The 12,373-nt window shown below is 47.0% G+C and overlaps 2 pseudogenes across 1 annotated transcript; both read left to right on the forward strand.

Annotated features, from left to right (window-relative positions):
• The first annotated feature begins 9,558 nt into the window (after positions 1-9,558).
• Positions 9,559-10,170, forward strand: LOC111555917 (annotated as a pseudogene). The gene has a single exon (XR_002735673.1). The product of XR_002735673.1 is annotated as a 60S ribosomal protein L13 pseudogene (transcript).
• A 618-nt stretch (positions 10,171-10,788) lies between these two features.
• On the forward strand, positions 10,789-11,565 carry LOC111555918 (annotated as a pseudogene).
• The last annotated feature ends 808 nt before the right edge of the window (positions 11,566-12,373 follow it).

A 12,373-nucleotide genomic window follows, 5' to 3' on the forward strand; every position in this document is an offset into this window, starting at 1 on the left:
CCCATTTCTATTTCCCTGTGATTCTGGGTCACTGTTTCTGGGTTGGTCCCTGTCTGCCTCGGGTTTTGAGTCAGCCTGTGCCACCTCTGAGGCTGTGAAATCTGCTTCAGGCTCTGGGCTGTAGGCATCATAGTTTTCTCTGCTGGTCCAGTCTTCATACTGGATGCCAATCCATTACTGAGCCGTTGATCTCATTTGGTAGAGTGTCCTGGCTGAGACTTGGAGTTTGAGTGAAGCTATGCCACTAGTTAACTGTGTGATCTCGGGGAAGTTGCCAGATTTCTCCTTTTTTTTTTTTTTTTTGAGACAGGGTCTTGCTGTTACCCAGGCTGGAGTGCAGTGGCGCCATCACAGCCCACTGCAGCCTTGACCTCCTGGGCTCAAGTGATCCTCCTACCTCAGCCTCCCAAGTAGCTGGGACTACAAGCATGTGCTCCCACGCCCAGCTAATTTTTTAAAAATTATTTTTATTTTTATTTTTTTGAGATGGAGTCTTGCTCTTATTGCCCAGGCTGGAGGGCAGCAGCACGATCTCGGCTCACTGCAACCTCCGTCTCCCAAGTTCAAGCCATTCTCCTGCCTCAGCCTCCCGAGTAGCTGGGATTACAGGCTACCACCACTATGCCTGGCTATTTTTTGTATTTTTAGTAGAGACAGGGTTTTGCCATGTTGGCCAGGCTGGTCTTCAACTCCTGACTTTGTGATCTGCCCGCCTCAGCCTCCCAAAGTGCTGAGACTACAGGGGTGAGCCACCACTTCCAGCCAAAAAAAAATTTTTTTAGAGACAGGGTCTCCCAGTGGCTGGGATTTCAGGCATGAGCCACTACGCCCAGCCCCAGATTTCTATAGTTTTCTGTTATGTAAAATGGGAGCAATGATGGTAGTTACCTCACAGGGTTGTTGTGCAGCTGAAATAATCCAGGTAAGGCCGGGCGCGGTGGCTCAAGCCTGTAATCCCAGCACTTTGGGAGGCCAAGACGGGTGGATCACGAGGTCAGGAGATCGAGACCATCCTGGCCTACACGGTGAAACCCCGTCTCTATTAAAAAATACAAAAAACTAGCCGGGTGAGATGGCGGGCGCCTGTAGTCCCAGCTACTCAGGAGGCTGAGGCAGGAGAATGGCGTAAACCCGGGAGGCAGAGCTTGCAGTGAGCCGAGATTGTGCCACTGCACTCCAGCCTGGGCGACAGAGCGAGACTCCATCTCAAAAAAAAAAAAAAAAAAGAAATAATCCAGGTAAAAAACATGTAGCACAGAGCTGGGTACATGGTATGCACTCAACGAGCGTAGATGTCAATGTGCTTACAGAGTGTCGACACTATAAGGAAGCAATATAATATAATGGCAAACATGGTAACTGTGGAACCAGGCTCCCCATTCATGAATACCTGAAGGCCCCTGTGTGTATGATCTTGGGGGCAAATTACTGAACCTCCCTGTGCCTGTTTCTTCCTCTGTAAGACAGAGATCACATTAGTATCTATTGCATGGGGTTGGTAGTGATGATCCAATGAGGTTATAGATGTAACACATTTGGAACAGTTTCTGGTTCGCATTTAATGATTTGTGCTAAGCACTGGAGATTAAGCAGTGAATCCTTAAGGAGGTTACAAAGACTTTTATAAAACAATGTATCATGTATTAATAGTAAATAAAATTATGGAGATATAAAGAAAGTACTATAGAAGTAAAAAGAATAGGACTTCTATCTGGGGTTCAAGCAGTTAGGAAAGGAGCATGTCCTAGAAGAGGATCACACCTGGGCTGAATCTTTTCATGTCCTAGAAGGGGTTCACACCTTCACAATGGGCTGAATTTTTTTTTTTTTTTTTTTTTTGAGATGGAGTCTTGCTCTGATGCCCAGGCTGGAGTTCAGTGGCATGATCTCGGCTCACCTCCGCCTCCTGGGTTCAAGTGATTCTCCTACCTTAGCCTCCCAAGTAGCTGGGATTACATGTGCCCACCACCACACCTGGCTAATTTTTGTATTTTTAGTAGAGATGGGGTTTCACTATGTTGGCCAGGCTGGTCTCGAACTCCTGACCTCGTGATCTGCCCGCCTTGGCCTCCCAAAGTGCTGGGATTATAGGCATGAGCCACCGCGCCCGGCCTGGACTGAATCTAAAAGGATGACTAGGAATTGGCCTGAGACCAGCCACTTCTCTGCAGTATGGAGGTTGGGTTAGGGTTGCTGCATGTAGAAAACATTCCAGACAGAGGAGTCCGCATGAAAAAAAGCAAGAATCAGCAGGTGGGTTTGGGGAAGTACGGTATCTTCAAGGTTGCTACAGCCAGGAAGGAAGCAAGAGAAGGCCAGAGAAGTAGACAGCAAGTCACAGAGGCCTTCTAGGCTGAGTTAAGGAATGTAAATGTTTTCTCATAGGACAGTCCAGTGATGGGGAGCCACTGTAGGGTAGAACCAGGAGAGGAACATGGTCAGATAGGCATTTGATTTATTTATATATTTTGAGCCAAGGTCTCACTTTGTCACCCAGGCTGGGGTGGAGTAGTATGATCACAACTCATGGTAGCCACAACCTCCTGAGCTCCGGTGATCCTCCCACTTCAGCCTCCTGCGTAGCTGGGACTACAGGTGCATAAATACCACCATGCCAAGCTAATTTATTTTTATTTTTTAAATTTATAAATTATTGGCCGGGTGCAGTGGCTTAAGCCTGTAATCCCAGCACTTTGGGAGGCCGAGGTGGGTGGATCACGAGGTCAGGAGATCGAGACCATCCTGGCTAACACGGTGAAACCCCGTCTCTACTAAAAATACAAAAAATTAGCCAGGCATGGTGGCGGGTGCCTGTAGTCCCAGCTACTCCGGAGGCTGAGGCAGGAGAATGGCGTGAACCCGGGGGGGCGGAGCTTGCAGTGAACCGAGATCGCGCCACTGTGCTCCAGCCTGAGTGACAGAGCAAGACTCCGTCTAAAACAAAAAAAATTATAAATCATTATTTTTTAATTTTTAAAATAGAGACAGAGTCTCATTCTGTTGCCCAGGCTGGTCTCGAACTCCTGGGTCAAGTGATCCTCCTGCCTCAGCGTCCCAAAGTACTGGGATTACAGGCGTGGGCCACTGTGCCTGGCCAGATCTGCATTTTAGAAAAACCACCCTGGCAGCAATGCAGAGGAGGCTTCAAAGGAAACAGGACTGGAAGCTGGCTGGGCGTGGTGGCTCAAGCCTGTAATCCCAGCACTTTGGGAGGCCAAGACGGGCGAATCACCTGAGGTTGGAAGTTCAAGACCAGCCTGGCCAACATGGAGAAACCCCATCTCTACTAAAAATACAAAATTAGCCAGGCGTGGTGGAACATGCCTATAATCCCAGCTACTCAGGGGCTGAGGCAGGAGAATTGCTTGAACCTGGGAGGCGTAGGTTGCGGTGAGCTGAGATCGCGCCATTGCACTCCAGCCTGGGCAACAAGAGTGAAACTCTATCTAAAAAATTAAAAAAAAAAAAAAAAAAAAAAAAGGACTGGAAGCAAAGACACCATTTCCAGCAGACCAGGTGACAAGTGTCAAGAGCCTGAAATAGGACAGTAGAAATAAGGATGAAAATAATTCAAGAAACACTGATAAAATGGCACGATTTGGTGACTGATTAGATGTGAAGTTGAGACTGGACACAATGGCTCACGCCTGTAATCCCAGCACTTTGGAAGGCCAAGGCAGGCGGATCACCTGAGGTTGGGAGTTCAAGACCAGCCTGGCCAACATGGTGAAACCTTGTCTCTACTAAAAATACAAAAATTAGCTGTGTGTGGTGGTGGGCACCTGTAATCCCAGCTACTTCAGAGGGTGAAGCAGGAGAATTGTTTGAACCAGGGAGGTGGAGGCTGCAGTGAGCCGAGATGGCGCTACTGCACTTCAACTGGGGCAACAGAGCGAGACTCCACCTCAAAAAAAAGAGAGAGAGAGAAAGAAAGGGAAGTTTCTAGCCTGGAAAAATTGATTGGAAGGTGTTGCCACCAATCCAGATGGAGATGACAGAAAGAGGAGTAACTGAGGGCAGGGCAGGAGGGTGAGAGACGGAGATGGTGAGTTCAGTTTAGGATATGGTTTTGAGATGTCTGAGCCACAAGCAAATGAAACCATCCAGAACACACAAGAAAATGACGGGTCTGGAGGCAGAATGAGAGGCCTGGGCTGGAGACAGGGATTTGGGAGGTGTGTCAGCCTTTAGTCAGGAGTTGAACTATGAGAATGAGTGAGCGAAATATGGGTGAGGGGACAAAGAAAGAGAGTGCAGAGCAAGAGAAGGGTCAAGGAGAACAGAACCAGGTAGAAAATTCAGTTTTGATTACTTACAAGATTGTTTTGGTCAGAGGTCACTGGCAACCTTGGTGAGAGACAGCACATGTGGGGACTGGGAGATGGGACTCCAGACTGAAGGGGCTGGACTGTCACAAGCTTTACATTTTAAAGGAATAGAAAATGAGGAGAAGTAAATTACAATTATGTCACATAGTTAGAGTTACCCTTGAAAATACCTTAGTAGGCTGGGTACAGTGGCTCATTCCTGCAATCCCACCACTTTCAGAGGCTGAAGCAGGAGCTTGAGCCCAGGAGTTTGAGACTAGCCTGGACAACACAGTGAGACCCCATCTCTACCAAATAACAATAATAATAATGAAATAGGCTGGACGCGGTGGCTCATGCCTGTAATCCCAGCACTTTGGGAGGCCGAAGTCAGTAGTTCAAGACCAGCCTGGCCAACATGGTGAAATCTTGTCTCTACTAAATATATGAAAAAAATTAGCCAGGCATGATGGCTTGCACCTGTAATCCCTCAGCAGAAGAACTGTTTGAACCCAGGAGGCAGAAGTTGTAGTGAGCCAAGATGGCACCACTGCATTCCAACCTGGGCGACAGAGTGATATTGATACTCCATCTCAAAAAACAAAACAAAAATAAAATAAAATAGGCCGGGCGTGGTGGCTCATGCCTGTAATCTCAGCACTTTGGGAGGCCAAGGCGGGCAGATCACGAGGTCAGGAGATTGAGACCATCCTGGCCAACATGGTGAAACCCCGTCTCTACTAAAAATACAAAAATTGCTGGGCGCAGTGGCTCAAGCCTGTAATCCCAGCACTTTGGGAGGCCGAGACGGGCGGATCACGAGGTCAGGAGATCGAGACCATCCTGGCTAACACAGTGAAACTCCGTCTCTACTAAAAATACAAAAAAAACTAGCCGGGCGAGGTGGCGGGTGCCTGTAGTCCCAGCTACTCGGGAGGCTGAGGCAGGAGAATGGTGTAAACCTGGGAGGCGGAGCTTGCAGTGAGCTGAGATCCGGCCACTGCACTCCAGTCCAGGCGACAGAGCGAGACTCCGCCTCAAAAAAAAAAAAATACAAAAATTAGCTGGGCGTGGTGGTGTGTGCCTGTAATCCCAGCTACTCAGGAGACTGAGGCAGGAGAACCCCCGAGTAGGAGGTTGCAGTGAGCCGAGATCCTGCCACTACACTCCAGCCTGGCGACAGAGCAAGACTCTGTCGAAATGAAATGAAATGAAACGAAACGAAACGAAACGAAAAAATTGAGGACCATGAGAACTAGGGAAAAAAAGAAAAAAGAAAGGCCGAGGCAGGCGGATCACCTGAGGTCGGGAGTTTGAGACCAGACTGAGACCAGACAGAAACCTCGTCTCTACTAAAAATACAAAAATTAGCCGGGTGTGGTGGCACACGCCTGTAATCCCAGCTACTCGGGAGGCTGAGGAGGAGAATCACTTGAACCTGGGAGGCGGAGGTTGCAGTGAGCTGAGATTGTACCAGTGCACTCCAGCCTGGACAAACAAGAGCGAAACTCCATCTCAAAAAAAAAAAAAAAAAAGAAAAAGAAAAAGAAAATCCCTTAGTTACTGCATCTATTAGGTACAGCATATATTTGTTTGTGTAAAAATCACTATGTGGCAGTATACATATATAATAATGTACAAAATAATATTTTATAATGTTTTGAAGAGGAAGAAGGAAGCATACGAAGAAGTAACTCAGGAATGGAAAACCAAACATCATATGTTCTCATAAGTGGGAGCTAAGCCATGAGAATGCAGAGGCATAAGAATGACACAATGGATTTTGGGGACTCAGGGGGAAAGGGTGGGAAGAGGTGGAGGTATAAAAGACTATAAATAGGGGTCAGTGTATACTGCTTGGGTGATGGGTGTACCCAAATCTCACAAATCACCACTAAATAACTTACTCATGTAAGCAAACACCACCTGTTCCCCAATAACCTATGAAAATAAAATAATAATAAAAAGAAGAAGAAAGCATACTAAAATAAAGACATGGACCTGAAACTTGTCATCCACCTGGATATGCTTGCCAGTATGTGACATCAGTAATAACATCATGACTGTAAGACCAGGCACGGTGGCTCACACCTGTAATCCCAGCACTTTGGGAGGCCAAGGTAGGCCGACTGATTTGAGATCAGAGGTTGAAGACCAGCCTGGGCAGCATGATAAAACCCCACCTCTACAGAAAATACAAAAAATTAGCCAGGCTTTGGTGGCTGGCGCCTGCCATCCCAGCTAGTCAAGAGGCTGAGGCACGAGAATCCCTTGAGTCCAGGAAGTGGAGGTTACGGTGAGCCAAGATCATGCCACTGCACTCCAGGCTGGGTGACAGAGCGAGACCCTGTCTCAAAAAACAAATGACTGGCCGGGCGCGGTGGCTCAAGCCTGTAATCCCAGCACTTTGGGAGGCCGAGACGGGCGGATCACGAGGTCAGGAGATCGAGACCATCCTGGCTAACACGGTGAAACCCCGTCTCTACTAAAAAATACAAAAAACTAGCCGGGCGAGGTGGCGGGCGCCTGTAGTCCCAGCTACTCAGGAGGCTGAGGCAGGAGAATGGTGTAAACCCGGGAGGCAGAGCTTGCAGTGAGCTGAGATCCGGCCACTGCACTCCAGCCTGGGCGACAGAGCGAGACTCCGTCTCAAAAAAAAAAAAAAAAACAAACAAACAAAAAACTAGCTGGGCGAGGTGGCGGGCGCCTGTAGTCCCAGCTACACAGGAGGCTGAGGCAGGAGAATGGCGTAAACCTGGGAGGCGGAGCTTGTAGTGAGCTGAGATGCCGCCACTGCACTCCAGCCCGGGCGACAGAGCGACTCCGTCTCAAAAAATAAAAATAATAAAATAAAATAAAATAAAATGTGCCCCCCTACTGCCATTTTTACTTTTTTATTGAGATGTAACATATATAAATTACACTAATCTTAAATTGCCCAGTGAACTTTTCCATACATATACACTTGGGTGACAACCACCAAAAAGATCAAGATAAAGAATCCAGCTGGTTGGGAGCGGTGGCTCACACCTGTAATTCCAGTACTTTCGGAGGCTAAGGCAGAGGATCACTTGAGCTCAGGAGTTCCGAGATGAGCCTAGGCATCATAGGGAGACTTCGTCTCTACTAAAAATTCAAAAAAGTCAGCTGGGTGTGGTGGTGCACGCCTCTAGTCCCAGTTACTTTGAGGGGCTGAGGTCGGAGAAGTGCTTGAGGCTGCAGTGAGTCCTGACCATGTCACTGCACTCCAGGCTGAGTGACAGAGCTGGATGCTGTCTTAAAAAAACAAAAACAAAAACACAAAAAAAGAACTCAGCATCTGTCTTGCTCTTTCCCTGATGATACATCCCCAAGGGTAGCTCCTATTAGACCCCTATCAGTATAGATTAGTGTTGTCTGTTCTTCAATTTCATATAAATGAAATCATAATGTCAAATGCAGTGGCACTTGCCTCTAGTCACAGCTATTTGGAAGGCTGAGATGTGAAGACTGCTTGAGCTCAGGAGTTCCACTGCACTCCAGCCTGAGTTACAGACGGAGACCTTGTCTCTAAAAAAAAGGAAAAAAGAAAGAAAGAAAAAGAAAATATACAGTATGTACTCTTTTGTGTCTTTCCAACATCGTATCTGTAAGTCATCCATGTTCTTGCATGAAATAGCTCATAATTTTCATTGTCATATAGTATTCTGTCATCTAAATATACCATAATTTATCTATTCTACTGTTGATGGATTTTTTTTTTTTTGACAGTCTTGCTCTGTCACCCAGACTGGAGTGCAGTGGGGCGATCTCGGCTCACTGTAACCTCCACCTCCCAGGTTCAAGCGATTCTTGTGCTTCAACCTCCTAAGTAGCTGGGACTTCAAGCGTGTACTACCACGCCTGGATTTTTGTATTTTTAGTAGAGATGGCGTTTTCACCATGTTGGCCAGGCTGGTCTCGAACTCCTGACCTCAAGTGATCCACCCACTTCAGCCTCCCAAAGTGCTGGGATTACAGGTGTGAGCCACTGCACTGGGCCTGTTAATGAATATTTAAATTGTTTCCAGTTTTCCACTATTATAAAGTTGCCATGTACATTACTGTACAAGTCTGTTAACAAAAAACCCTGAGGCCTGCAGAAGAAAAACAAAGAACAGCTGTATTTTGGGGGGAAAAAAATGCAAATTGGGGAACGCTGCTGGTTCACTGTTCACTGTCCACTGTTCACTGGAATAAAATCTCTTTCCTCCGAATTCCTTTACAGCCTGTGATCCCAGTACTTTGGGAGGCTGAGATGGGAGGATCACTTGAGGCCAGGAGTTGGAGACTAGCCTAGGTAGTACATTGAGAACTCCTTAGCAAATAATTTTTTTTTTTTCTGTTGCCCAGGCTGGAGTGCAATGGTGCGATCTCGGCTTGCTGCAACCTCTGCCTCCCTGGTTCAAGCAATTCTCTTGCCTCAGCCTCCCAAGTAGCTGGGATTACAAGCATATGCCACCATGCCCAGCTAATTTTGTATTTTTAGTACAGACAGGGTTTCTCCACGTTGGTCAGACTGGTCTCGAACTTCCGACCTCAGGTGATTCGCCTGCCTTGGCCTCCCAAAGTGCTGGGATTACAGGCGTGAGCCGCCTGGCCCGGCCAATAAAAAATATTTTTAATTAGTTGGGTGTGATGGTGCACATCTGTAGTCCTAGCTACTCAGGATGCCGAGGTGGGAGGATTGCTTGAGCCCAGAAGTTCAAGGCTGCAGAGGCTGCAAATGTGCTACTGCACTCCAGACTGGGTAACAGAGTAAGATCCTGTCTTTTAAAACAAATAAACTAATATAACAAAATTCCTTTTCAGAGAACTTTTTTCACAATTCTTTGGTGGACCTAGGCATGCATTTTTCTTGGGTGCAAACCTATGTGCAGAATTGCTGGGTAGTAAGGGATTACAACATATGGATTTAATCACATGTAATTTTCTGATTTCTTTCCATAGGAACATTTTATTCAGAAATTAAATCATTCAGAGTTCCAGCACTGTCTGGGGCTATCAGGCTCTGTCCACCTCCATAGGCCTAGCACTGTCACCAACGGAGCCATGGAGGGACCTCTGCCCAAGCTGGGGCATCTTCATTATCGAAGAAGGCCTCTGGCCAGACCAGGCTCTGTGGGCGCGACCAGGCTGGAGGACTGGGGCGGTGGCAGTGGCCACGTGAGTGCACATGGCTGTGGGTGGTCCCTCACTTGCTCCCCTCCTCTCTTTTGCTACCCGTGGGCCATAGGCAAGCAGGGCACCCAGCCAGAATGGCATGATTCTGAAGCCCAACTTTCACAACGACTGGCAGTGGCGCAGCTAGCCCACGGGGCAGATGTGCAGAAGCAAGGCGGCCAGCAAAAGCAGGCTGCATGGCCCGCTCATGTGGGCCCATCCGCCCATGGTAAGGTGCCCCACGCTGAGGCATCACTACAAAGCACAAGCTGGCAGGGGCCTCAGCTTGGAGGAGTTAAGGGTGGCTGGCATTCACAAGAAGGTGGCCCAGACCACTGGCATCTCTGAGGACACAAGAAGGAGGAACAAGTCCACCGAGGCCCTGCTGGCCAATGTGCAGAAGCTGAAGGAGTACTGCTCCTCACTCATCATCTTCCCCAGGAAGCCCGTGGCCCCCAAGAAGGGAGACAATTCTGCTGCAGAACTCAAACTGGATACTCAGCTGACAGGACCAGAAATGTCCATTGGCAATGTCTACAAGAAGGAGAAAGCCAGAGTCATCACTGACTAGGAGGAAAACTTCAAGGCCTTGTTAGTCTCTGTATGGCCCATGCAAATGCCCAGCTCTTCCACATACAGGCACAAAGAGCCAAGGAAGCTGTAGAACAGGATGTTTAAAAAAAAAAAAAATAGGAGGGCCGGGTGCGGTGGCTCACGCCTGTAATCCCAGCACTTTGTGAGGCCGAGGCGGGCGGATCACGAGGTCAGGAGATCGAGACCATCCTGGCTAACACAGTGAAACCCCGTCTCTACTAAAACTACAAAAAAACTACAAAAAAAAAAAAAAAAAAAATTAGCCGTGTGTGGTGGCACGCACCTGTAGTCCCAGCTGCTTGGGAGGCTGAGGCAGGAGAATGGCATGAACCCGGGAGGCAGAGCTTGCAATGAGCCGAGATTGCGCCACTGCACTCCAGCCTGAGCAACAAGACTCCATCTCAATAAATAAATAAATAAATAAATAAATAAATAAATAAATACATACATAAATAAATAAAAATAGGAGGAGGCTCAAGCTGCTGTGTCAGCTCCACGCTGGGTCTCTCGGTTCCTCAGCCATGAGAAGGACGCTCCCCAGACTTGCTCCCTCCCCTGCGTCCCTGAGACCATGACCTGTGGTCAGGAAGATGAACTGTTGTGCATCAGATGCCTTTGAGACATACAACTGGAGATGTGAGGTAAGAAATTGAATGTAAAGACTGGAAGCTCAGAAGAGCAGAACTCTGAACAACACACCTCAGGAGTGCAAGTTGCTGATCAAGTATGTCGCATTTTTTATGACATGAGACTTTGTAAATGCTCAACACTAGAAGAAATCAAGAAAAGAAAGAAGACTGTCATTTTTTTGTCCCAGTGCAGACAAAAAATACATCATTGTAGAAGGCAAAGAGATCTTGGTTGGAGATGTTGGTGTAACCATAACTGAGCCTTTCAAGCATTTTGTTGGAATGCTTCCTGAAAAAGATTGTCCCTATGCTTTGTACGATGCAAGCTTTGAAACAAAATAATCCAGAAGAATTGATGTTTTTTTGTGGGCACCAGAACTAGCACCTCTGAAAAGTAAAATGATCTATGCAAGCTCCAAGGATGCAATTAAAAAGAAATTTCAAGGCATAAAACATGAATGTCAAGCAAATGGACCAGAAGATCTCAGTCGGGCTTGTATTGCTGAAAAGTTGGTGGATCCTTTTTCTTTTTTTGACGGAGCCTTGATCTGTTGCCCAGGCTGGAGTGCAATGACAGGATCTCGGCTCACGGCAACCTCTGCCTCCTGGGTTCAAGCGATTCTCCTGCCTCAGCCTCCCGAGTAGCTGGGATTATAGGCGTGTGCCACCATGCCTGGCTAATTTTTGTATTCTTAGTAGAGACAGGGTTTCACCTTGTTGATCAGGCTGGTCTCGAACGCCTGACCTTGTGATTTGCCCTCCTTGGCCTCCCAAAGTGCTGGGATTACAGGTGTGAGCCACCATATCTGGCCGGTGGATCCTTAATTGTAGCCTTTGAAGGATGCCCTGTGTAGATCATCATTCAGTGCCACAAATTGAAAGCTTCCACGTTTAATGTTATCCTCTTGCTATATAAATAAAGCAAATACATTTAGGCTGGGGTCTCACTGAGGGGAAGCTGTCTTGTCATCTTTCAGAGTAAACTCAATATTCTATAAACATATGCAAACAGCCCTAAATAAATCTAAAGTCTAAAGTTAAAAAAAAGAAAAGAAAAAAAGAAAAGAAAAAAAAATAGCCGGGTGCGGTGGCTGACGCCTGTAATTCTAGCACTTTGGGAGGTGAAGATGGGTGGATTGCCTGAGCTCAGGAGTTCGAAACCAGCCTGGGCATCACGGTGAAACCCTATCTCTATTTTAAAGGTACAAAAAATTAGCCAGGCATGGCAGCATGTGCCTGTAGTCCTGGCTACAAGGGAGGCTGAGGCAGGAGAATTGCTTGACCCTGGGAGGCAGAGGTTGCAGTGAGCCAAGATTGTGCCACTGCAGTCCAGCCTGGGCAACAGAGCAAGACTCCATCTCCAAAATAAATGCATAAATAAATAAAGTCCTGTTGAGGACTTGTAATATATCAGCAGTAATGCAAAAAAGAAAAAAGAAAAAATTCAGATTTTGCAGCATGAAAAACTTCAGTAAATTTATGAAGCTTTAGATTGGTCTTTTCCTTTTTCTTCTTAGGGTGATTTTATCAGTGCCTCAAGATTTTTTATTAGTGTTTCTCTGTGGCTCTCAAAAACGTCTTTATTTTTATGATTATTTCCTTATTTTTTAGATACTGGGTCTTACTCTGTCACACAGGCTGGAGTACCGTGGCGAAATAGCT

This window comes from Piliocolobus tephrosceles, chromosome 10, assembly GCF_002776525.5.
Source record: "Piliocolobus tephrosceles isolate RC106 chromosome 10, ASM277652v3, whole genome shotgun sequence".
NCBI classification, from domain to species: Eukaryota; Metazoa; Chordata; class Mammalia; order Primates; family Cercopithecidae; genus Piliocolobus; species Piliocolobus tephrosceles.